The following is a 25,188-nucleotide window of genomic DNA, read 5'->3' on the forward strand; positions in this document are numbered from 1 at the left end:
GGAAGCGAATTCACACCCTCCTTTTCTCCGGCTGCAGGAAGCTTAATTAGATTTTTTTTTCCAAACATGGTCTTTGAAGCTCCAAGACAAGAATGTGCAGAATGGGCAAAACATTCCTCAACACGAACAAAAGTTTCCGATTACAAGCAAAGTAATTAAGTAGACATGGGTAGTCAGGGAAGCTGACGGTCTCAGCAGAGAGGCCCCAGGACATGGCCAGTCAGAACATTTGTCCCCTGGGCAGGCTGCACCCTCCAGCCGGAGCTTCCACTCCACGGCTCACTTCTTAAACATAAAATGAGCTGCAGAGAACTGGGAAAACAATTCCGGATGCCTTAAGAGCCTTAAAAAAAAAAAAAAAAAAACCACACTCAGATACAGTGTTATCTCCTATAACCATTCATTCATTCATTGCTTCCTTGTTTCACTCACCAGATCCCTTCTGAAGGCAGACTGTGTACTGGGCCCCACAGAAGATACAAGTCCAGGTGTGGGGGCCTGAAACCAATACCTGATGGGGGGGTGTGATGTAATGAAAAAGAAACATTTGATCTTTGCCCCCAGTTCCCGGCACAGAGCTAAAACCTTTGGAATTTCCTGAGTGGCAGGGGTGATAGGGTCCACAATGTTTCATTATTCGTAACAAGCCCCTTTCAACCACACCTCAGTTTATGCCAGTGAGGTGACATCCCAGACAGCTTCAGGATGGGGCTGGTAGCCAGAAAGCCCCAGCCTGATTAGAAGCTTGAAACTTGCAGTGCTGACTCCCCAGCCTCCAGGGAGGGGAAGGGACTGGAGACAGTTCATCACGAATGGCCAATGATTTAATCAATTTTGCCTACGTAATGCCTCCCTAAAAACCCCGTAAGGACAGGATTCACAGAGCTTTCTAGTTGGTGAGCCCGTGGGGGTGATGGGAGGGCTGTGCGCCCAGAGGGAGCATGGAAGGTCCACAACCCTCCTCCCCATTCTTGCCCCACGCATCTCTCCCATCTGCCTGTTCTTGGAGCCTTTATAATAAGTGGGTAATAGTAAGGCACTTTCCTGAGTTCTGTGCATCATTCTAGCAAATTATGGAACCTGAGGAGGGGGCTGTGGGAACTTCTGAATTTGCAGGCAGTTAGGACAGATGTGTGGACAGCCTGGAGACCCAAGCCTTGTGGCTGGTGCCTGAAGCGGGGTAAGTCTCAGAGGACTGAGCCCTTAACCTGAGAAATCTGTGCTAATTCCAGGGAGTTACTGTAAGAATTCAGCTGAATTCCAGGATGCCCAGCTGGTGTCTGGGGAGTTGAAGATTTTATCGGTGTGGGAAAACTCCCTATGGGGCTCTCTTTGAAAAAAAAATGTGAAACTATCTTACATTTACAGATTTTACCAAAACATACGACCAGTGCATAGTATGTAAAGTACGTGATTAAAAGTAACAGCCGTATGACCAGGTGAGCACATGGCTGTGAGTCCTTCTAAGTGCAGGGCCTGGAGCTTCGAGGCTTCTAGACCAATCCTGTCTACAGGGACGGCAGTGTGCGGGAGTGGCCGGGGCAGGGAGGCCTTTTCCCCACTTGGAGCTTGTGTTCAACCAGGAGTTGGGGACTGCAGGGCAACAGACAATAAAAAAAAAATCACAAATGAATAGCATCATTTCGGACACTGATAAAGTCTAGGAAGACAATAAAAAGGGAGAATCCAGTGAAACCATTAGAACAGGGGCTCTCAATGCCACACCAGGGCCAGAGAGTTCTTTGTCGTCAGGGACCATTCTGTGCACTGTAGGAGGATGTTCAGCAGCATCCCTGGCCTCCATCCCCAGAGAGAACTGCCGCCTTAGAGGAAGGGAAGGTAGAGAGGGTGGCCAGGGAAGACCTGATTTAGGAGGGGACATCTGAATGATGCAAAGGAAGCCGGCCATGTGGGGGTCAGGGAAGTAAAGGCCTTGTGAAGCTGGAGATCAAAGCCCATGGGACCAGCAGGAGGGCAGACCCCTGGGCTGTGAGGCAGGTGCGGGGCGGTAAGCAGGTGGGAGGAAAGGCAGGGACCGGACTCTGGAAAGCCGGGAGGGCCAGGTCAGGACTGGGATTTGTCCAAGGGCAAACAGGAAGGCACACTATGTATTCATTCAAAAGCATCTTTAAAATACTTACAACTCTTAACTAACATAACTCGGGGAAGAATACTCAAATTCATGTGACTGGATTGAAAGGAAAATGCATTGCTGCTTTGTTCCTGGACTGGCTTTTTCCATCTGCCACAAATTACCCCAAGAACAGTCATTCGGAAACCTAACACCCCACGTTGTTCTTTCTCAAGAAATAAGCAATGCCTATCCCCTGCACTTCATCTGTCTGGAATGTCCACATATTGGTGCCAGTGGACTCAGATTAGGCAGGACCCTTGGTGCTCCCATTCAGGTATTAAACCGGAGTCCTCAGGTGTACATTTCAGTGAGATTGCTCCCCAGCTTGGGCTCAGCACTGTGCCCTGCGGATTCAGGCTGTAATGGTGGGAACCTGGTACCACAGTAAGAGATCAGATAACTGGCCCCAAAATAGAAAGCGTTCAATTACCCAGCCCCCGGCTAGGATGGCCCCTATTAACCTATGCACCCTAAACATCATTAGCAAGCCATTTATAACAAAATTGTAATCGAGAGACCTAGAAATACCACTTAAGATTAAGTAATTGAATGCCCCTTCAGTGTAAGATCAATAAAGGGCCTCCAATTTCACCCTAGGAAAACCTTATTAAATTATTGTAGCTATAAGCTGATATAGCAGAAGAAAGATGTACAGAACTTCAAAAGAAATCTGGATGGATTTAAATAAATAGCTTCATTTAGGTAGAACATTTACATCTGCCCTCTGGGAGTAGAGAAGAAAAATTAGATAAGTATATTATTTTACTTTAATGTTTTAAAGAAAAAAATTTGATGGGTTTTAATTAACCTTTACTAAAACACAAAACCTTCTTCTGATTAGTATCTCTGACTGGTGACATTTCCCTTTGGGCTATGATGCGTGTGGAAATACATTCTTTCAAGGAATATTAATCAACAAGTGGCAAAAGGAAAATTTTTCACATTTAGCTCAAAGGGATCCTCAGTTTGTCACTGAGACTGGGAAGAAAGCTAACAAGGCTAGAGAGTTCTGTGCAAACAACAGATTATCAGCTTTACTCTCGTACCTGGATTTTAAGCTGTTGATCACACCATAGTCAATAAACAGAATAAAGCCACGTTCCTCAGTGAACACTCATTGGCCTACAGGCCAGTGGGAAGAAGACGGTCAGTAGTCACGTGGGCCAGCATGCTGAAGTCCTGTCCACCTGGAGACTTGCACAAGTCACTCAAGTGGTCCGGGCCTCTGCATTCTCCAAAGAAGTCCTTGCCGGTAACAGATCACATACAGCACTGGAGCCTCGGTGCCAGAGCAGGGTTACAGAGCTTTGACCTTAAGCAAGTCACTAAACCTCTCTCCCCCAGCCCCACCCCCCTTTTCTTGGATGTAAACTAAGAATAATCACAGAGTCTATATCATAGCACTGCTGTGAGCATTAAGCAAGCCAATTCATGTCAGGTGCTTAGAGGAGTGTCTGGCCCACTGTAAGTGCTAAATTAATGTTAGCTATTATTATATATACATAGTCCTGGCCCACAATAAGTATTTGATAAGTAGCAATTTGTTACTGTTTATGGCAGATTGCATTTTGGTACCAATTTATTATCTCTCCCTACATTCACACCCTCACCACATAAATGACTTTGTAGTTTGACTTCCCAATCAAAGGAGTGGCATACATTTCTCCACCCATTGGCCTGAGTTTGGAGAATTGCTTTGGCCAACAGAACGAGACAGCAGTGACAGCATGCCGGTCCCAAACCCAGGCCTTAAAACAGGTCAAATGTGTCCACCTGCCCCCTGCACCTTTCCCATCACTGTGGGGAGAACATGGCGGCTCCAGGAGGAGGATGAGAGACACATGGACCAGAGCTACCCGGCTGAGCCCAACCGGGAGCAGGCATCACCCTGCTGACCCCGAGCCAATCTCTGCAGATGCATGAGAAATAATAAATGGCTGCTGTTTTAAATCACTGAGTTTTGAGATGTTTTACTATGTGATAAAAACTAACCAATATCCTCCTCTACAGTTTCCAATATCCTCCTCTACAGGTTACCAACAATAGATGTTACTAAGTTAAACCAGTATAATAGCACATTTAAGAATTCCAAAAAGTGTGTTTATATGACTAAAGTGAATCATGAGCAATTCAGGCCAAAGCAATTCATCCAAAGACCCAGGGATTGAATTGAATCGATGCTTTTTCCTTAAAGAACCCCTTGGCTCACACCATAAGCAGATATGCCAAAATAATGCTGGAAACCCAGAGGAAGCTGCTCCCAAATCAAGACAAAACTATCCAAATGTCCCACACCAGGTTATTTTCTGGTAAAAATGTGTATTTATGACAACCACAGCTGTTATGTTTCAGTTATCTGATGACTGACGCCACTCTCCCTACTCCCTGATGAAGAACCTTCCTCCTTGCCTATTTTTAGAGTCACTAAAATTTCTTTCTTGCTCGCTCTCCTTGAGCAAGCCCTTCCTGCAGCCTGATCTTACAGTTTCCTTGCCAGATTTCATCTTTCCTTTTGACAAAGACATCTCATCCCTGCTTTGTCTGAAACAGAGATTCTCAAACTGTGGCCTGCAGGATCTTCCTGGCTCACCCAAAACATATGTCACACAAAACACAGGCAGTTTTTAAAAGTGATTTTTTAAAGCATACTTGACTCTATGTTAAGTTCTTCATTAACATATTTGTTAATAATGGCCACTTCTCGTGCTTTACAGTATAGAAATATTCTAAACTACATATATTCATTACATAAAATATGTCCACAGGAAACAGGCATTTTCTCTGAGATCAGATCTCGACAATATGCAGCCAGCTCCTCCTCTGCATCTGGTCTAAGGAACCAAATGATGTGCAACTTGGTGGAAAGTTGGGATGTAGCAAAAATATTCTCTGAGCAGGCACAGTAAAGCCTTGCAGCCTTCGGTGTGAGGCAGACCAGTATCTCAACCCGACTTTCACTCTGTGCCAGCTTTATGATCTCAGGTAACTAACGTCACCATTCTGTGACTTTGTTTTCTCATCTGTAAATGGGAATAAAACCATCTCCTCCCAGCATGGATGTGAAGAGGAAATGAGATACTATACATAAAATGCTTAACCTGGCATCTGGCACACAGCAAGCCTCAACAAATGGTATATATTCTTTGTATTATTACAGAAGAGGCCCTCAGGCCTACTTGCTTTCAACGTTTGTATAGTTCTCGGCATAGTGTCCAATTTTCCTGTCTGCAAGTGATCTGGAGTAATGAATGGGAAGGGGCAGGTGGCAGCTAAAGACAGGCTGACAAACGCAGGAATAACAGCCAAGTTTTGTCGAAGGAACAAGACATGAAAAAGCAGAGCCGACTGGACTCATCCAGGTGCCTCAGTAACGAGGGTGGGGCATCCCGGAGAGGCTGGGATGGCCGCAGGTGCAACCTGGGAAAAGCTGGCCCCTCAGAGCAATCACTGGTGTGTAACTTGTTTCACTGACTAACAGGGAAAGTCAGTTTTCAAGAAAGGTGTCCATCCCCAAAGGGCTAAAGGTCTGGGCGAAGTGAGCCACTTCTTTACAGATGGGAGGAGAGAGACAGAGAGAGGAACCCATGGCGGGGATCCCTGGGGACGTCTGCTGCCAAGTCCTTCACACTGAAAAACCTGGCAGACCTTGAAGATGACGGTGGGCAGTCGGGGCCACGTCCACATCTGTCCAGGCTCCAGTGACTCAAACCTGCAGGTCGCCACTCACCCAGGCCTGCATTTTGCAGACGAGGAAACTGAGGCCCAGTGTGGTTCTGTGCTTCCCCAAGGACATGCAGCTTATTATAGAGGCCTAGGGTCCAGATACCAGGCTTCACCTGCACCTATCAACAGGGGAGGGAGCCCTGTTAGCGGGGAAGCCTGTCTTAACCTTGACCTCCACCTCGCCACCCTGGGCTGGCCTTGGACAGTCCAGAAGTTCATCCCAGATCATCCCTTCAGGAATCTCTCCTTAAAGAGCAGATGTGCAGTCTTATTCAGAAATACGGGACAGGGAGCTCTGGGATGCACACAGGAGGCAACATGAAAGGCAATGCAGGGACTGCCTTCAGTCACCCGGCACTGAGTTCTAAACTGTCTCGATTCAGACTATTCATCACTTGGGCGTGTCTCCTCCAGCTGCAAACAAAGTGTGATGGACAAGAGGTGCGGCACCAGGGTAGGGGCGGGGTTCGCAAGGGCTGGCCTGGCACCGAGTGTGAGGCAGTGAGGAGGAGGGCAGGAAATGCAGCAGGACGGGGAAGGGGGCTGGTCCTCTAGTGACTGGACAAAACGCTGAAGCTGAGATGGTGGAGAGGACCGGGAAGGGCCCATGCACAGAAGGTGGGTCCAGAGCACAGCCACAACCTCTCTTTTGTTCTTGCCCATCAAAGGGACCAGTCTGAACTCTATGACCAAGCTGGTGGCTTCCACAACCATCCACACTTTGAAACTTCAGAGCCACAAAAGTGGCACCTCTCCAACCCGGCAGCGCGCTACGCCGCGTGGCCCCTGAGCGGAGATCCCCGAGCGTGGTCTCCATCCAGATCTGACACTAATTGAGCTGGTAACCTGGGCAAGTCACTGCATCCCTGAGCCTGTACCTTGCAAGTAAATATGGAGCTGGGACTATCTCTTTGAGCCCGAACGCTCACGAGCAGATGATCTGAAGTTAACTCCTCCCTAAGAAAAACCCGTTGTCACTATCTATTCTGTCTTGCACGGCTGCTAAGAAGCCAACAAGTTTGCAGCGAGCACTGAGGAGCTGGTGCAGTACTTGCCTCTTGTGAGGCAATTAGTATTGACAATTAACCCCAAACACAGTGTTCTCTCCTTATAAGTCGCCTGCACCGGTTAGCACACGTTTATCAAGCACTCATGCTGTGCGGGGCACTCTATTTGCTGAGGCTACAAATATGAAAAAAACGCACAGCCCTCAGGAACGTCCAATCTAACTCCAGAACAAAGGCTCGAGAGGCTCCAGAAAAATGCCCACGCTCAGAATTACAGATCCCATTTCCAGGACAGCCCCGAAGCCCACCGGCCCCTGAGCATGTGCAGACCTAGGAGAACCAGCGCTGGTTCACGGAGCTGAGAACGCATCCTAACGACCGGGCTGCCTCACTGGCGCGCGGGCTCTCTGACAGCTGAAGGCAAGGCGGGAGGGTGAATGGGGTCCTTTTATTGTCCTTTCTGACGGCTCCCCCTCCCACAGCGTGCCCTGTTCCCTTGTGCAAATGCCGGATATATGGACGAAACCCAGCCAGATGCCCCAGTCTCTCTGAAAAGCACAGAATAATGAGGTTTCCTCAGCTCAGGGGCTGGAGGGACAAGAGGCTTCCAACATGTTAACACGGCGCCGTCACCACATGATTTCAACATGCACGAGATTCTCAAGGTCTTTGTGACACAGCTGACAATTTTCTCTTTCTGAAACCAAATTGGGGAGGCGGGGAGCTATTTCTAAGCTCTCATTTTATCATTTCCAGTAGTAATTTAGCTCGGTGCTAGATGTAGGTACTAGATTTTCCGCTCAAGCCTGTATAGCTACGAAGATGCTTTTCCATTTCGGTAGAACCTGCCTGAGACAAGCTTACCCTGTGTGCTGTGGGACCCGCCCGCCCACACGGCTCCGGGCCAGAAAGCGAGGACAGTCCTAGGACGTAAGGACGTAAAGCATGTCAAGGAGGCAGTGTGCAGTCTGTCTTGGGACATCTCAAGTTAGAAATTCGATAGCACTCTTTGTGCAGACTGAGATGTGTACTTCAAAACATGGGCCCAGTTTAAGGATTTAAATGACTCCAGGGATGGTGAAAAGAGAAGGCAACAAATGTGGGTCCAGCACCTGCCATGGACAGAGCACCACACAAGGTCGCTTCTTTCTTCTCTTTTTTCCTCTTTTCTTTTTTTTTACGTTTTCTTGAAGTATAGTTGATTTATAATGTGTTAGTTTCTGGTGTACGGCATAGTGATTCAGTCAAACAAATACATATATTTTTTCATTATAGGCTATTACAAGCTGTTGAATAGAGTTCCCTGTGCTGTACAGTAGGACCTTGTTGTTTATCTATTCTGTATATAGTAGTTTGTATCTGCTAATCCCAAATACCCAATTTCTCCCTCCTGCCTCCTTTCCCCTTTGGTAACCAACCATAAGTTTGTTTTCTATGTCGGTGAGTCTCTCTGTTTTGTAAATAAGTTCACTTGTGTCACTTTTTTTTTTAGATTCCACAGATAAGTAGTATCATATGATATTTACCTTTCTCTGTCTGACTTAGTTCACTTAGTATGATCATCTCTAGGTCCATCCCTGTTGCTGCAAATGGCATTATTTCATTCTTTTTTACGGCTGAGTAGTATTCCAGAGTGCATGTGTGTGTGTGTATTTTTTAATGGCAACCCTCTGAGGTCAGCACTGTGACCTCCAAGTTACATGTAGGAGCCTGAGGCACAGCGGGGTTAGAAACTTCCCCAGAGCCCCCTGGTCCTAGCCAGGGGCAGGACAAAAATCCAGCCACAGGTCTATTTGGCTGCAAAGCCTGTGACCTTTCCCCCCACACCACACGGTCACATAGGATGGCAGCTCTGAGAGAAACTGCTCAGAACTCGAGGCTCAAAAAGCAGTGGGGTCAGCCTTCACCCAGCCCACCAGCCACCTGTCTTCCAGGCAAGGCGGTGTGCCAAAGGAGGATGACTGTCTGGTTGGACTGTCAGCTCTTCAAAGATGGAGTCAGTGATGCCCAGCCCTGAAATCAAATCAGGGCAGCTACTAGACTTCCCACTCCAGCTTGTACATCAGCCGTGCCTGGCACAGGGTGGGCACTCACTGCGTAATTTTTAAATTAATGAGTAAAGGAGCAAGCTCACAGCAGAAATCCAGAACAGGGCTCTTGCCACTTAGTGACTACAGCAGTAAGAGTGAAAGGAGCTAACGTTTATTGGAGGCTTTCTGGTGCCCAGACACCAGGCTGGGATTTATATGAATTATCCTGTTTATACATCATGATAACCTAAGAGGAAAGCACTATTAGTATTCCTGTTTTACAGATTAATTTAATGCTCTATACCTCCTCCACCTTATGACTTCGAGCACAGGGGAGAGAGCCGGCGTGGGGATCACGAGGCCTGGACAGAGCACCTGCCACACCTTTTAACCAGCCACGCGACCCTAAGCAAACCCATCACCACTTAGACCCTCAACCTCTTCTCAAAATACGACACATCATCACATAGTCCAATGATTTCAGGAACCCAGCTATATGATACATTCTGTTATTATTCTTTCTGCACGCTTTCCAAGACTCAAACTTCTGCAACAACAAACCTTAACCACTGGGGGAAAAAGTGACCCATTTTCAGACTAGGGGTCATTTTGGCTCTTGCCACTACTAGACCACAAAGATGAGAGGTAGATTCTAGCTGCCTTCCAACAGTCTTTCCTTAACACAAATAGGCAAATGAATGAAAAGACGTGGCTCCATGTATAATGCAGAGACTATGTATTAGGGCCAAAAGCATCAGGGTGGCTCCTCCCCCATCACTTGAGTCCCCAGAAGCCTCTCACCTGCTTTGACACGATTTCCAGAAGAGTGAAAAGGCTGCCAAACAGCAGAAGATGCCCAGCCCAGATGTCCTTCAGGAGGGGCAGAGGAGAGAGGTCTTGCATAGACACAGAGCTCACATGTTCAAAACCAACTGCGAATAATGATTTTGCAGATGTACACCAGCACCCTACAACGAATAAATTAGAGGTGGCACAATTGAATGGGGAGCAGCTGCGTACTCCCCACCAGATGGCCTTGCTGATCTGAATAGTTTTAAACATTGTTTTATTTCCAAAGATAAGCAAAATAAGAATCTGGTTAACCCCTGAACAAGAAGAACTGCCTGAAAGCACTTCTTTGGAACTGATTTCTTTGGGATGGAAAGAGTGAGCAATCTGCCTGAATTACAATGTCCTATGGAGGGTTGCAGAACAAGGTGAAATGAGATTTTTCTGGAACATTCACTGTCTGCCTGCAGAGAAGCCTAGGACTTACTAGGTGCAGCAAGAGGACAGTCCCTCCAGGACCGACTGTGGGAAGCCTGCCCCCCAGGGGTGTGTGAAGGTATGCCTACCAGACAGTTTGAAGCCTCCATGTTTAAAATCTTTAAACAGTCCAAGCACTGAAAACATTGCTTTTAAATTAAGTTATGCTCAGATACATCACTAAGTGATACAAAATCTACACAGAGTTGCAGCTTGCCTCGCTGTCTGCAAGCTGCTTGGGGCCAGCCCAGGGTGTTCCAGTGAGAATTTATTATCTTCTGCCTTCAGGATACCCTGGAGGCGAGTTTGAGAAACACCGATAGAGGGCAGGGAGAAGGAGAACTAACAGGAACTGAACACCTGTTCCGTGGCAGGCACTGGATAGCTGTCATTGACTTTGAGGCGGTGTTAAAGGTAGATGTAATTGCTTCATTTTGCAGGTAAGAAAGCCAAGGTCTGGGCAGGGTAGTGGCTTGTCCTAAACCACAGCGCCAGTAAGTAGCAGAGCGGGACTGAAACATAAGTTGAAGCCCAAACTGCCCCTTCCTGCAGGGAGTGTGGGACCCACAGGCACATTAGTTTCCTACCATCTTCCTTCCAATGTGACTTACAAGGAGTATTGCTTTTGTAACCACAAAGACAAGAAAGATGAAACAATTATAATAAATGTTGATTAAAGAGGAGTGACAACTAGAAAACGGGCTGGACCAGGCCCCCCAGGGCGTGAGTTCCCATCTTTGAGCCTCAGTTTCCTTATCTGTTGAAGACGGATGCACTCTTGCCTCTCTCCCCAGATGGGGTGGCCAGGGGATGGCAATGAGGCGGCCGGGGGATGGCAACGAGGCTGCAGGGCCACATGAGGCAAGGTGTGCCACACAGAGGGGTTTGGGCTAAGTGCCACATGCCACTTTGGGAAGTGTCTCACTGTATCCCCTCATTTCTCAAGTTATCTTTGAATTAATAATATCTTCCCATGAGACATACTATGTCACACAATGTCATATAATGCTCAATGTTAAAAAAAAAAAAAACCTCCAATTCCCATTTAACTAAGAATGATATGCCTGGGGGTGAGTTCGAAAGGGGCATTTCCCTTGCCCTGTCGGCCACAGCCATGGAAATCCCGGAGCCGACCACAGAACTCCCCAGGCGGGCATCCCTGTTTATAAACACTCACAGTGCAGAAGAGCACCAGGGCAACAAGCAAAAGGGACAGTGGGACCCTAGAGGACAACGTCTCATGACTCACTGCTGATGCCAAATGAGCCTTTGACATGGCTCACGCAGCTCCACACACGTGGGAATGGACACCTCGCCCTCACGGAAGAAGAGGCATGGTGGCCGCGGCCAGGGATGGAAGTCCACACCCCGGAAGTATGTGAACACACAGACGCCCATCTGGTTGCTGTGTGTCCTGGGGCAAAGAGCTTTCCACTGCTGTGCCTCAGTTTGCTCCTCTGTCGAATGGAGACCAGGGTGATACCTACCACCGGGCAGCTGGGAGGGTTAAAAGGATGATCTGTGCAAGGGGCCTCTCCAGTGCCGCCAACTCCAAGTGCTCCAGCAACAGCAACCAGACCACCCCCTCCTCTCCCACTTCTCCTCCTTCTCTGCCTCCCATCTCTGCAGACAGGACCTCAGCTCAGCAGTGAGGACTCCAGCCGGGTGGATGAAGACCCAGCCAAGTCTGGACGCAAGGCAGCCAGAAGGAAAGTTACAAAGGCTGCCTGTCAGCAATAACTGAACAAGTCCGACTGAAATAGGCCGAGAAGAGCCCTTCCCTAAGGTGACCCGGTGACAGAGATGCTGGTCCCACCAGGACACCCGGAGCCAAGAGCTAGTTTTTGAACAGAAGGAGAAACCTAGAGAAGAAACTAATTTAAATAATGGTAGTTTTAGCCAATATTTTATACCTATAAATGAAATATAACCTTCAAAAGAAATTAAATGGCTTAACAAAACCAAAGTACATCCAGTCGTACCAGTTAAAACAACTACAAAATAAAACTCTTCAGTATTCAATGATAAATAAACAAATGATTTAAAATGGTAGTTTCAAGCCCTCCTTCAAACGTTCTTGACGCTTTTAGAAAACAGACCCAGTTTCTAACAACCCCACTCAAATCTGAAATCCAGATTCTCAACCTCTGTAAAGTAAATAGGTCAAGAAAGTATTTATTTATAGATACATCACCTAAGATGATGAACACAGGTACCCCCAGTCTATCAAAGAAGTCTTTTTCTTTTCTCTCCTGTGTTAAGCAGAGACATTCTGAAAGTGTTTGGTGGCATCTGATTTCTTTCAAAAACATCTCTCCAAGTTTCAGTGTTTAAAGCTGGAGAGGTGGGCATTCGATAAACATTGTAACAAAAGGATGTTCTCCCAGAGTAGCTCTGTTTCTCTAGAGCCTGCTAAGATGCTGCTTCAGCTGAGCCCTCCACGCCCACCTTGCGGATGAAAAGGGACAAGCCTCCTTTTGCAACTCGGTACAGCGGAGTGGGGACCTGAGAGGAAGCGATACAGGGTCTAAGGTCAGACAGCTGAGCTGCAAGGGCTGCTTTCTGAACTCAGTTCTACCTAAACAAGTAAACAAGTAGCCTCTTGGAATTAACCACCAAAGAGTAGAGCATTTCCCTAAAGATCTGGAAAGCGTTCTGGATTCATTATGAAAGTCAGGACTTGTTTGCAGAAAACAGACATCTTCCTGGGCTAAAAAAAAGTCTCAACTTTTTTAAAACTTGACTTATTAAAAAAAAAAATCCTTGTAGCTGACTTTCTATCAAGAACTGCTCTGGTCCATTCAGGAAAATAAAATATTTGGCCAAAGCACATAGTTGTTCAGACTTAGAGTCAGCTCAGAGTCAGTAAGAATGTCTCCCGACACCAGCCACGTGCCCATTCTTCCAAAGGCCCAGTGGGGGCTGTGGAGCCGTAGGTGAGCACTGGGCGTGGAGTCCACGGGTACACATGGTGAGCAGAGCAGGAACACGGCTGTCAAGATCCTAAAACAACTGCCTGACTACATGAGGACTTTGGACAGGCCACCTAACCTCTGAGCCAGGTCAGCCGCTGCACTGTGAATGGGGAAGTTCACCTGAGGAGAAACGGGAGAAACGAGGCTGTGCCCAGGAGGGTACTGCCTCTGCCCCTCTTGCTGTCTTTACCCCACCGCCACTGTTTCCATCTGTCTGCATCTGCCTCTCCCAGCCTCCCTGATGGCCACCGTTATCCCCAATGCTGGTCCACTTAACCCATGAGCTCCTGCTCACCCTTCCAATGTCAGCCAAAGCCCCCCAAGTCCCCAGACCGAGTCAGCCCCTGCCCTCATCCGTCAGACCCTGTCTACTTCTCATCTTCGTGGGTGCATGTTGGACTGGCGTCTGCCTTGACCACTCACTGGACTATTAGCTCCATGAAGGCAACGCAGGCTATTTTGTTCACTTTTAAAATAGTCGCTAAAGGAAGAAAACTAGAAAGGAAGGCAGGCAGCCAGCAACACACAGACAAAAAGAGCAGAGTCATAAACAGAGAATTCTCAGTAAATGGGGGAAGGGTAAATTTTGCGGGTTTTAAAATTCTGCCTCTCTAGGATTAGTCCCTGTGGCACTGAAAACCCATTTCCTTGCATCTCTCAGGCCCGCAGCTGGCACTGGCTTCAGTGAAGGAGCTGTTTGGTGGGCTGGCCCCAGGCTTGTACCCCAGCTTCCCGACACCCACAGAGCCGCCCCCACCCACCCCCAGTTCTGCGGGGGGCAGGGCCGGACCTCATCCCCCCGACCTCAAGCATGCCTCCCTGCCTTTCCAAATTAGCTTTCATACTTAGGAAAACACCAAAATGATACGTCTTAGCAAATTATATGATTCTTATCTGTGGCCAGAAGTTTTGTTTTTTCCGTTTTGTTTTTACCCATTTTCAGTTCTTGCAACCCCTTCAGGCAAATTTCTGAATGCACTCAGTGAACACAGTTTCTCAGCACATGCCACAAAACCCCGGGACTGAGTTCAGGACAAAAGGAGAAAAAAAAATCCCTCCTCTTTTTGGATCATTTTCATTCCTTTCCTGTAAAAGAAATCTGGAAATGTTTGAAAAACATCAAGTGTTCAGAGTTGACTAAAAATCCAAATTACCTTTCTTAATCTTTCTCTTTTTCTTTTTTTTCTTCCTTCCTCCCTCCCTTTCCTCCCTCCCTTTCCTTCCTTCCTTCTTTCTCTTTCTTTTATCCCCTCAGCTACTTTCCCCCTCTTCTATATTTAAAAAAGATAAAATATCAATTACTTACGTAATTAAATGAGCACCTCCATTTAACTAATTTGAAGGATTTGCTGGTTTTTACAGGTAGGAGAAACCAGATTTGGGGGTTAAAATCATTATTCATGGCATTACAGAGTGCTGGGGCTGGGAGAGTTCAAGCGTCCACTAGCTCCATTTCAGCAGGTTGTGGGCGGTGGGGGGACAGGGTGGTACGGATGCTCCAAGAGCCTCTTTGGCTGAGCCGAGACGGGTCTGCCCCTGTTTCTGCCTGTTTCTGGCCATCAACCACTTCCCCTCCTATGACATTGGCTGAAAGAGACAAGTGTACAGTGTCACAAAGCAATCAGGGCTGACCTTCTTTTTCTGAATGCTCAGACGCATACACTGCATGTATTTTCACTTTCTGATGACAAAACTGTTTACGATGTTGGTCAACTCAGTTCTTCTGAGGTTTTCACATCCTTTTTGCAGTTGTAAAACCTTGAGCAGAAATGAATGACTATGAACAAAGTCATAAAAACAAAGATGCTTTCCCTACAACTGGCCAATAGCATTCACTTGACAGCTGAAGAAAGAGATGGAGACATTTCAGTTTGGGGAGGAGGGGGCTCCCCTACCTGGACTGCCAATCACCTCTCCCCCAGGAGGGATGGGTCAGCACAGCCGCAGCTCCTCAGCGCTGCCTCTCCCTGGTCCCTTCCCGCTCTCCCTACAGCCTTCTGAGGCCAGGCTGGGACTTTTGGTGACAGTAGGATTCTGTGAGTCCCTATCACAGGTTCGGCCTCCTCTTGCCCCATTCACCCCCACTCCCGCTGGGATCTGCTCACCCAAAAGGGGCTTTGCAGCTGGAGCAGAAGAGCTGTTTGCATATCGCAGAGTAACCGGCTGGGCTCCTCAACATCGCCAGGCATGCAGACCCCGATCCCCAGTGATGTGACAACTGAACCCCACGTGTCACTTTCTGCACTTATGTGGGGGATCCAGTAATGTGCGAGGATTCTTGCAAACAGCATACTTGAAGCCTCTTTAAAATTCTCTTTGGGAATCTCAAAGAAGAAATTAGGGAAAATTTTCAAAGGTAGCATGAAGCTCTTAGATATTTATCTTCTTTGGATATTTTCTGGCCAGTAATTTATATTCACATCATTCGATGAAACCACTGGCATCGTCACACTTGTCCAGACCCATCTGTTTGGTCATCAGCACTCAGCTTTGAGGGGGGATGAAGACAAGGGCCAGCTTTCGTCCCACCTCCTAAGACCTGCAGTCCAGTTAGGCATACAAGCCACCAGAACAGAACCTCAGAACCAAACCCAGGCACCCGAGAGACCATCTTTTCAAAGTCTTCATTTCCCAGGTAAGGAAAGGTCAGTGAATCTGCCCCGAATCAAGGCTGACTTTCAAGTCTGGCAAACAGGGCATCTGGAGGAGGTTATATGTTGGACAATTGAGCTTATAACTGGAAGTTGAAGCCATCAAGTAAACAAAGTTAGAAATATAAGTTAATATCATTTCCCCAAGTAGAGCTGGATTCTCAAATTTCATTAAAGGTTGCGTCTAAACATGTAAAATGAAAATGATAGATTGAGGCAATTATCCAAATACTTAATATCAAAACTCCCAGAACCTTTGCCTCCATTAGTGGAATAGCTGAAGCAAAAAATGAGCATATGGCTAATTCCGGGAAGAGCTGCCTCCAGTTCTCCCGTCTCTGGGGTCAGAGGCAGAGCCAAGGGGGTGGTGGAGACTGACGAGGAGCCATTCTCAGGGACAGGGTGGTGGCTACGAGCACGGGGTCATCCAGATGCCGGGGTCCTTGTCCTGGCTCCACGGCCTGACCACAAGCCCTTTCAGTTCATCTGAAAAAAGGGGATGACAGTGAGGATGTCTAGTCCAACGGGCTTGTAGGGAGGACTGAGACAATCTCTGGAAAGTGCTGAGCAAGAAGCCTGGCACCCGGTAAGGGCTTGGCTTGCTGGCCACTACCTTTATTAGGTTTTCCATCATCAGTACCATTACTCCTATCACCACCTGCTCCTGGGGTTTGTGTTCAGGAAACATGTTGGGTTGCATCTGGTCTGGGGTTGCATCTGGTCTGGTCTGCATCACGCAGTTCCGTGTTTCATTCTGACCTCTTCTAGAAGGCCGGCTCACTGAAATGCATCCGAAATGAATTACTTCACTGTCTGTTGCAACAACTGATCCTTCATATTCTAATCTGGAAAAAGAAGATCAAAGCACATACATCTGAATGTCTTCTAAACCTGTTTAAAAAGAATTGCTATGCTCTTATTGAAAAATTCTGCTTTCATATCACCTACCTTGATATCCCTACTCTTAAATACAAAAAAAAATCAGAAAGACAGGAGAACAGTTACTCTTTTCGAAAGACCTTATCTTGTGAATAGCTGCAAAGCATTCCATTTTAAAAAGAAATATAAGTTAAACAATAAAAGCAGGGTCATTTTTACTTTAAATGTTAGGTCTGATGGTGTTTGAGGACCCAAACCCACAAAGATGGCAGAGCAAGGAGATAATGCAAGCTAAGGAGAAAGTTTATGAACAGGTCTGAGCACGTCCTGCTCTGGGTGAAGACACAGGCAGACGGGAATGAGACACGACCAGCCAGGGTGAGGACCCTGCCTCTCGGAGGTGGTGCGACAACCTGTGTTCCGGCGTCATGCCCCACAGCCCTTCCCCAGGGAGGCAGTGAGTCTGAAATTTGGGCTCCATGGGGCAAAGGTGCAAACTCCCCAAACCAACATCTCACCTGCATTCCCGCATCCCACAGTACTCCCAAATACAGCAAGAATTGGGGTCAACTGAATTCTGCAAGTTTCGCACAAATCAAGGCCACACGGACCATAAATACAGCAAGAGTCTTGTGAAGGTCAAGTTCATCCCTGCAGTTTTCAGACGCCACCTGTGGTGTGGAGGGTGTGATGTTGCAGGAGGCATGAGGGCTGGTCCCCAGGGGCTAGGTGCGAGAGCCCAGGGTCTCTGGCAAGTTGAAGGGTGTCCCCAACTGCAAGCTGTGATGGAAGGAGAAACCCAAACAAGCAGTGTGCAGGGCCTGCGGACCTGGGGAGGCTGAAGAGAGCGAGGAGTCGGGTATTTCCCCGAGACCAGCAGGACCGCAGGACTCAGCTTGTAAAGGTTTGAGTCACTGACTGTGACCAGGTGAGGCAGAGCAGGGGACCAATACACCAAGACCAGTGTCCCTCCATGACCTCCTGCAGAGGGACACCTGGGCACAGATGCCAGCCTGAGGCCCTCTCTAGCCCGCCAGCCCATCCCTGCCCAATCAGACCCCATCCTCCCCTCCGAGGAGCACAGATTTCTCTCTCCCTGTCTTGACTTTGACATTTCCTGTTTCCCCAGGCCTGACCAACCAGGATTTACGCACTGAACGCATTAGGTTGCATTAAATGTGGGAAATAATAATCATGAGGAAGTCACCCCAAGATGGGCGTTCCCCCAAATCTAAGTTCCCGCTGTACCCCATCAGCCATTTGACTCTGGCCACGTGGCCCCACCCGCTTCCTGGGATGACATGAAAATACTGATGTCACCCAGGGCGCTGTCAGAACAAACGACAGAGGGTCGGGGAGGCAATGCTCAGTAGAGAGAAGAGCTCAGTACAGGCAGGGAGCTTTCCCTTTTCACTGCATAATAGTGATGGTGACATCCAAGAAATGGTTGTCAGAAGAAGAGAAAACCCTGCACTCAGAGTTTCAGCCTGAAGCACAGTGCAGATCCAAAGTTCCTCACCACACCCGCGTCCAGTGCCCACTGAGAATAATTCCAGGGAAGCCAATCCCCTGACCCTCAAGGGCCAATTTGACCCCCAGATTAAGACAGCACACTCCAAATTAACAAAGTTCATCAAGCCCCTACTACGTGTCAGGCCTCAGTGTAGCCAGGGACACAGCAGAGACCTGAACAAGGCTGTGCCCAGTGGGGCCCGGAGGTCAGTGGTGGAAGCATCCAGAATCCCACGAAGAAGATAAACGTCAGACAGGCTGAGTGCCCTGGGGAACAAGCTGCTGACAGGCTAACGTGCTCACCTGTGTGCCGCTGCCCACCACACCTCCACAAGGCGACCTCCGGGGACTCCCATCATCCCCCCAGCAGCAGTGGGGCCAAGGCAGGAGGCAGAAATGAAACCTGATTCACTTTCTGGACCACTTTTCTGCAGCGCAGAGTTTGGAGGGGCTCTCCGTCCCACTGGAGATTTCATTTAATTAAAAATCAAGGCAGAATTCTCAACCTGACCAAGGGCTGGTCCATCCATGTGTGACCACAGTGCAGACATGCTCATTCTTGTTCTGGTACTTTCTTCTTAGCGAGGAGCATCAGAGCAGATGTTCATCTCTAAAGGCACCACCAGGGAGATGTGGCAGGAAGGACAGAGCCCCAGGACAGCTCCCTGAGGGCTTCCTCTCACTGGACAAGGTACCCTTGAGGCCAGGTTAGTAATCAGCCCAGGTGAGCAAAACAGTTGGGGGGGAAGGGGCGCGGACTGGGGCATCACTCATCTCCTCCAACTCCCTGGCCCTCTGGCTCCAATCGCAGCAAGGAAGGGGAGTCCCCAGAGCAGTGGGGCCCAACACAAAAGGTCGGCCACGCACCCAAGTGTAAGTGTTCCAGCTGAAGTTCACTGTCATATATTTTATTCAACCCAATATATCCAAAATATCATGATTTCACATGTATCCAGGATGTTATTAATGATATAGTTTGCATTATTTTCTATACTAAGTCTTCCAAAATCCAGTGCCTGTTTTATCTTTATAACCCATCTCAATTTGGATGCTAAATTTTCATCAGAAGTACCTGATCTGTATTTAGATTTCATAAAATTTACAGTTGAAAGTGGAGTCACATGCCCAAGTTGCTCTAAACAGTCTTAAAAGTTTTCCAATAACTGAACTGAGTGTATCCTTTTAAATTTGAATTAACTAAAATTAAATGCGATTCAAAACTTCGGTTCCTCGGTGGTACAGGTCACATGGCAAGTGCTCACTGGCCACATGTGGCTGGTGTTACCATCCTGGGCAGCACAGATGCAGAGCATCTCCATTGTCCCAGAAAGTTCTGCTGCCCAGGGCTGCTCAGGACAGAGAGCTTTCCTGAGGGTGAGGTCTGTTTCTAATTTCCTTCATTCCCCTCCTCACTCGGCCTCCCAACAAAAGAACTGGGAAATCACAGTTTCCCCAAATTGCTGTAAGACTCCACAGGGCACTAGATAAAACACAGCTTCCAGACCCTCCTCAGATCTATAGAATCTACTATGGGCAGGGGTAGGCAGGGGGGGCAACCACCTCAGGTGACTTTTAAGCCTCAAGCCACTGGCCACAGATTTTCCTTCCTTCCAGGTCACCCTTATCCAGCCAATGGCCACTGCTGTGAGTCAGGAATTCAGTGGAGCCAGAGCAGAGCATACACCTTGGAACTCAGCCCTGACAAGGCTCTGCCCTCGAGGACAGAGTCCTTTCCCCTTGAGTTTCCCGTCTATAATAGGGACACCAGCCTGCCTGTGCGCACAGCTCTTGTCAACATGCAGGGATGCTCGGGAAAAGCCAGCTGCCTCTTCTCATTGCTCTGGACCCCCAGTCACCCTGAGCAGCAGCCTTTGGGGAAAGAAAAGCTCTTTCCCCGCCTTGAACACAGGGTGGAAGAGTCTGGCTGGTCAAGCTACATTGAAAGGAGGGAGTGTGCAGAACCAGTCGGTTCTGGGACTGGATTGATTTCACAAATAAAATTTTCTAAGCGGTGGCAGCCCCTCCTCCCTCCAGGAGAGAAGAACCCCAGGTCAGCCACTTTCATCTCAAGGACTAGCTTGGAGGCTCTAATTCAACGCAAGCAGACATCCAGAAGGGCAGTGACTAGACCCTGGATTCTGGGCTCTTCCCAGAGACCAACATGTCTGCACTCCCAAGTTCAGGCGCCAAGACCAGCTTCCAGTGAAACATGGCGGTAGGATGCAGAATCCCAGGAGGGATGGGCATCTTCCTGGGACATCACAGGGACCTTCTCTCTGCTCAGTCCCCAGTTTATCCATCCAGCACAAAGCTGTGGAATGGTCAGCAGTCATCGCCTGGTGTCCCCTGTTCTGGGACAGGAGGCAAAGAGGAGTCCCGTCAGTCTGTTTTTTTCCAGGCTCTTATTTCATCTGTCAGGAGACTCACACGCTGCTGGTGAGAACTGTACTTGCTACAATCGCTTGGAAAACCAGCGGCATCCACTGCTGTTGAGCACCCTCATTCCCAACGACCAGAAATTCTGCTCCGAGGCACGTGCCCGACAGAAAAGCATCCCAGTGCTGACCGAAAGCACCTGCCAGAGTTAGAATGCTCAGAGCACCAGCCGTAAAGCCAAACTAAAGCCGCAAGCAACACCCGGGGGGAAGAATCTCACACAGTACTGAGCCCAAGAAGCCAGACACAAAAGAGAACATTCCACGTAGTTCCATTTATATAAAGTACCCGTGTGAGATCAGCAGAGGCCGCGGGGTCAGGATGGTGATCTCCCCTGACTAGGGGCTGGTGGGTGCACAGTGAGCAGATGGAACCGGGGGTTTCTGGGCTGCTGTCCACACACCTGACACAAGCATGAATGTTCCCATGCCATCCAGCCCTGTCGCCTTGGCCACTAAGGAGAACGTCCTTCTATCAGATCGATGTCTGTTTCCTTTCAAAGCACTAAACCAAAGCCACCTCCGTTCATTTTATGACCGAGCTCACAGTTCAGAGGCTAATGACCTCCAGTTGCCAGATTCAGAGGGTTTCCAGGGCCTTAAATGACTCCTTCTGGGGTGGACCTGGTCAGGAGGCCGCAAGCCCCAGCTCCCCCGGGGCCACATCACGGGGCCAGCTCAGCTTGGCAGCCACCTGCAGGCTGGACACATGCTGGGGGGGCATGAGGTCTACCGCTCACAAGGGCTCGCTCCCGTGTATCCTCTTAGCCACTCCCCCTAGAAGACTTTCTGGCGCTGAAGCCGTGAGATCAACAGCAAACCCGAGCTTTCCTGCCGCACCCCCGGGGAAGGGAACGTGCTATTCGGCCCCAGGGGAGAGCTGGCCAGCTGTGCAATCAACCCAGTCTCCAGGAACAAGGAGCCCACCACATTCTGAACCTCACTGGGACGTGGGCGCCCTTGGGCTTGTCAGACTCACCCAAAGTTGCAGACTCTGCCCCTGCAGGAGGCCTTCCAGGACCTTCCCTCCCATCCTTCTGGACTCAGAGCTGCCTTGGTGCCCCCCTCTCCTCCAAGCTTCCTCCATCAGTCCCTGGAACTCTCTGACATCTCCCTGTATCCTAGGCCACACCGGCTCAATGCTCGAACAGGCACACTCGTACATCACACTCGTACATCACCCTGTCCCATGTGTCCCCCTAGCATGCATGACAGTTGAAATCACATGATCATTTGACTCAGTGTGTGTACCTCGCCCACCCACTGGGACCCAGGCTCCATGAGGGCAGGGATGGGGCACATCGTAGCCAAAGTGTTTATTTCCTTGTCCGTGTCTCTCTCTGGATTAGGGCTCACTGAGTGGGGACAGCAAGGCATGCCAAACACCTGGCTGTCCATCAGTGTCATTTCTCCCTCTCCCTGACATCTCCTGCAGAAAGAGTAGACTGCAGCCATGGGGCATGTCTAAGAATCAAACCTCAGCCCAGCCACTGCCAGCTGGTTGACCCTGGGCAGGTTACCAAACCTCTCTGAGCTTAATCTGCCCCTCTGTAAACAAGTATCATGCCGTTTGCCTCTCAGGGCTGGAGGGGAGACTGAGTTATATTAAGTACTAACCACAATGTCTCAAACATGACAGTATTAGTTTCTTGTATCTTCACAGTTTCCTTCCATTTAAGGCCATTGTCCAAGAAGGCCAACTCACTGGCCGGAACAGGAATCCAGAACCTCACTCATTCATTTATTAACAAGTTCCACTCAGTGCGGCTGTGCTGGGCAGGGGCCCAGTGGGCAGACACGACAGATGAGTTGGAGTTTGTGAGGTTTTGCAGAGGGGAAAGATAGTTTTGGCACATCCATCTTTTCATGATTCTCTCTCTCTCTCTCTTTTTGTTTGTTTGTTTTGTGCATCGAGATTTTTTTTCCTCTATAGTTTTAAACCCAACATATTATTTAAGTTATCTGAGACTCCCTAACCAGGTAATGAAAACACTGTGGGCTTTTTTTCCCTATTATTTTACTTTTCAAAATAAAAACAATGATTACAGAAGTCTTAAGAGGGGAAATAAATAAAACCAGCTTTTGTTTGCACACGAAGGTGCTGTAACTTGTCATGTGCTGAATAAGTTAAGTCCCGGCTGAGTGTACTCCGGCAAGGAAGGCTCTGGTTCCGGATCCCCAGGTACAGCAGACTTTCCTGCCTGGTCTCCGGCTCAGCAAGGGCTGCTGCGGCCGCCAGATTCCTGACCGGCTCTCTCTCCCCAGCCGGGAGGCGTACAAAGGACAGTTTCTTTTTTTCTCCCAGCGTCACAGCCCCATTCAGACCCATCAGCTTGTAACAATGAAAGGAGAGCAGAGCCTCCTGGCTCACTCCAAGCTCACATCCCCAGTGACCTCTGTACAAACTGAGAACAAAAGGAGGGAAAATCCAGTGGCGGCCTCAGTAACTCCCCCGAGACGCGGCTCTGAAGAGCTTTCCTTAGGTATTCTGAGCAGGGCAGCAACCCCCAGGCTCCTCCGCCCATAAAATATAACTTTAATCCTCATTCAAGATCCTCGGTTTCAATTTAAAACCTGCATGTCCTGGCCCCTCTGCGGGAACCTCCCCTCCCTTTGGCAGCCAGCCCAGGATGCTACTTCCCGCTTTTCCACTGGTTTCTAAGAGGGAAAGGGCACCCACTGAGCCTGTGCAAGTCTCAGCTCAACGTGCTGGAGAGAACAAAGACTTAACACAAAGAAGAACCAGCCCTCTGGGCCCTGCGGCCACTTGCTCCAGGGGAGGGATGCTCTAGGTTGCTGGAGTATGTGTCCGCCCCCTCCCACCCAGCTTTGAGCACTGGCTCTCTCCACGGCTGGGAAATGACCAGGGTGACTTACAGTGACCCTGAAATTCTGGACTCTCTCCAGGGGCCTCCCACTCAGCTAGGAGGGCGGGGCCCAAGCAGTGGACACCGGAGACGAAAGCCAAGAGGGATGGGGCTGCACATCTGGGAACTGAGATGCCCAGGGCCAGCCCCATAGGCCGTAACCCCTGCCGGCACACAGGGCCCGGTGCTCAGACGGGCCCTGCACTCAGCTTAATGTTCTGCAATCACCATTTTGAAGTTCTCAATTATTTTTTTAATAAGGGGTTTGGATTTTCATGTTGCACTGGGGCCTGCAAATTATAGAGCCAATTCTGGAGATACCCAAAGATTTTTACAATCAGGATTAAGAGAGAAATCCCATCCAGAGAGCTTCTCTTGCTCCTGGTAGAGTAACAGCTAAAGTACAAATGAATGCTTAGAAAACGGCATTATGCCCTGGGTTTAAGCCCATCATTGGTTTAAGTAGGGACCTTTCCAGGATCATTTCAGAATTAGAATCTTCCATTCTATACCAGGAGTGAAGTTAGCAAAAGCAGTTTCCACCAGCCCGTTTTTCATAACTCTAATCTGTAATGATATCTTCACTAATGCAGCTCTGCCTGACAATTTAAAAAATATGGGGACCTTTAATTTATCAAGCTAATGTGATTACACAGTCATCCCAGAGTCCAGCCATCTCTCAGGCACTCACTGGAAGCCCCTTCTGTGAAATTTATGACCTGAAGATTACACTCTTCCGGCCCTTTAAATGGGAAAATCTTTACCTGTGTTGAGGGATGAACTCATTCCACAACCTGAAAAGAAAATTAAGCCCTTCCACAAGTGCCCTGCTCTGTTAGTTTTTACAACTCGTCCCCAGGACAGCGTGGTTTAAGCACCATTTATAAACAAGCTTAATTTTTAACCTTCCTTTGTGGAGAAGGCAAAATCAATTACATATCTGCTGATAATGCCCTCGAATCTCGTTCCGGTGGCATCTCACAATTAATGTGCCCATAAAGCTGACAGTGAGCAGCTTCACATGACGCCTCCTGGTTATTACAAGCATCACTCTGACCCAGAGCTGAATGTAGGGGGTTCAGACATAGCACGCTGCGTGGGGATTTTGCATCTTTAAGAAATCAGTTTGTAGACGGTTTAATTAAAATACACCAGAGCATAATTCAGCTGGAATTGAGGCTCCTATCAAGCCAAGTTAGACAGCAGAAATTTTCCCAACCTTAAAAGTACCTACAAGGGACAAGGCAGAAATTTTACTCAGATCTTCGTAGTGTTTCTTGCTCTACTGATACAACTATTTTCACCAGTAAAACCAACTGCACTCAGAGATGGAAGGGACATGACATCTTCTCAGCCAAGCCCCTCCCATTGCAGAGGCTCAGAGAAGTCAAGTAAGGAGCCCCAGGACACAGAGCAGTCAGGGAGAACTAGGACCAGAGGTATAAAGGCCTAAAAAAATGAGAGGAGTCCTACAAGGTAAGAGCCAGCAACCTCTGAAGTCAGACTGCCTGGGTTCAAGTGCCAATTTTATTATTCATAAGCTACCAAAATTTGGGCAGGGTGACCCTCTCTAGCCTCAGTTTTCACTTCTATAAAGTGGGGGTGTTAATCACATCTATCTCAAAGGTTGCCAAGAGTAAATGAAATAATGTAAAGTCAAGTACATACTAAGTACTCAAATGTGGGTTACTACTACCAGAATGCAAGTT

General features: G+C 48.4%; 1 protein-coding gene across 5 annotated transcripts in view; it reads right to left on the bottom strand.

Annotated features, from left to right (window-relative positions):
• CHST15 (carbohydrate sulfotransferase 15) overlaps nt 1–25,188 on the bottom strand; it is a 73,888-nt gene that overhangs the window by 33,847 nt on the left and 14,853 nt on the right. Inside the window, exon 2 of one of the 5 annotated variants that reach the window (XM_072972076.1) lies at nt 9,696–9,862. The exons of the other annotated variants lie outside the window; for them this stretch is intronic. The gene's annotated coding sequence lies outside the window, so the exon portion shown is untranslated. The remainder of the gene's footprint in view (nt 1–9,695; nt 9,863–25,188) is intronic. 5 annotated transcript variants of the gene reach the window in all.

Source organism: Vicugna pacos, chromosome 11, assembly GCF_048564905.1.
Source record: "Vicugna pacos chromosome 11, VicPac4, whole genome shotgun sequence".
NCBI lineage: Eukaryota > Metazoa > Chordata > Mammalia > Artiodactyla > Camelidae > Vicugna > Vicugna pacos.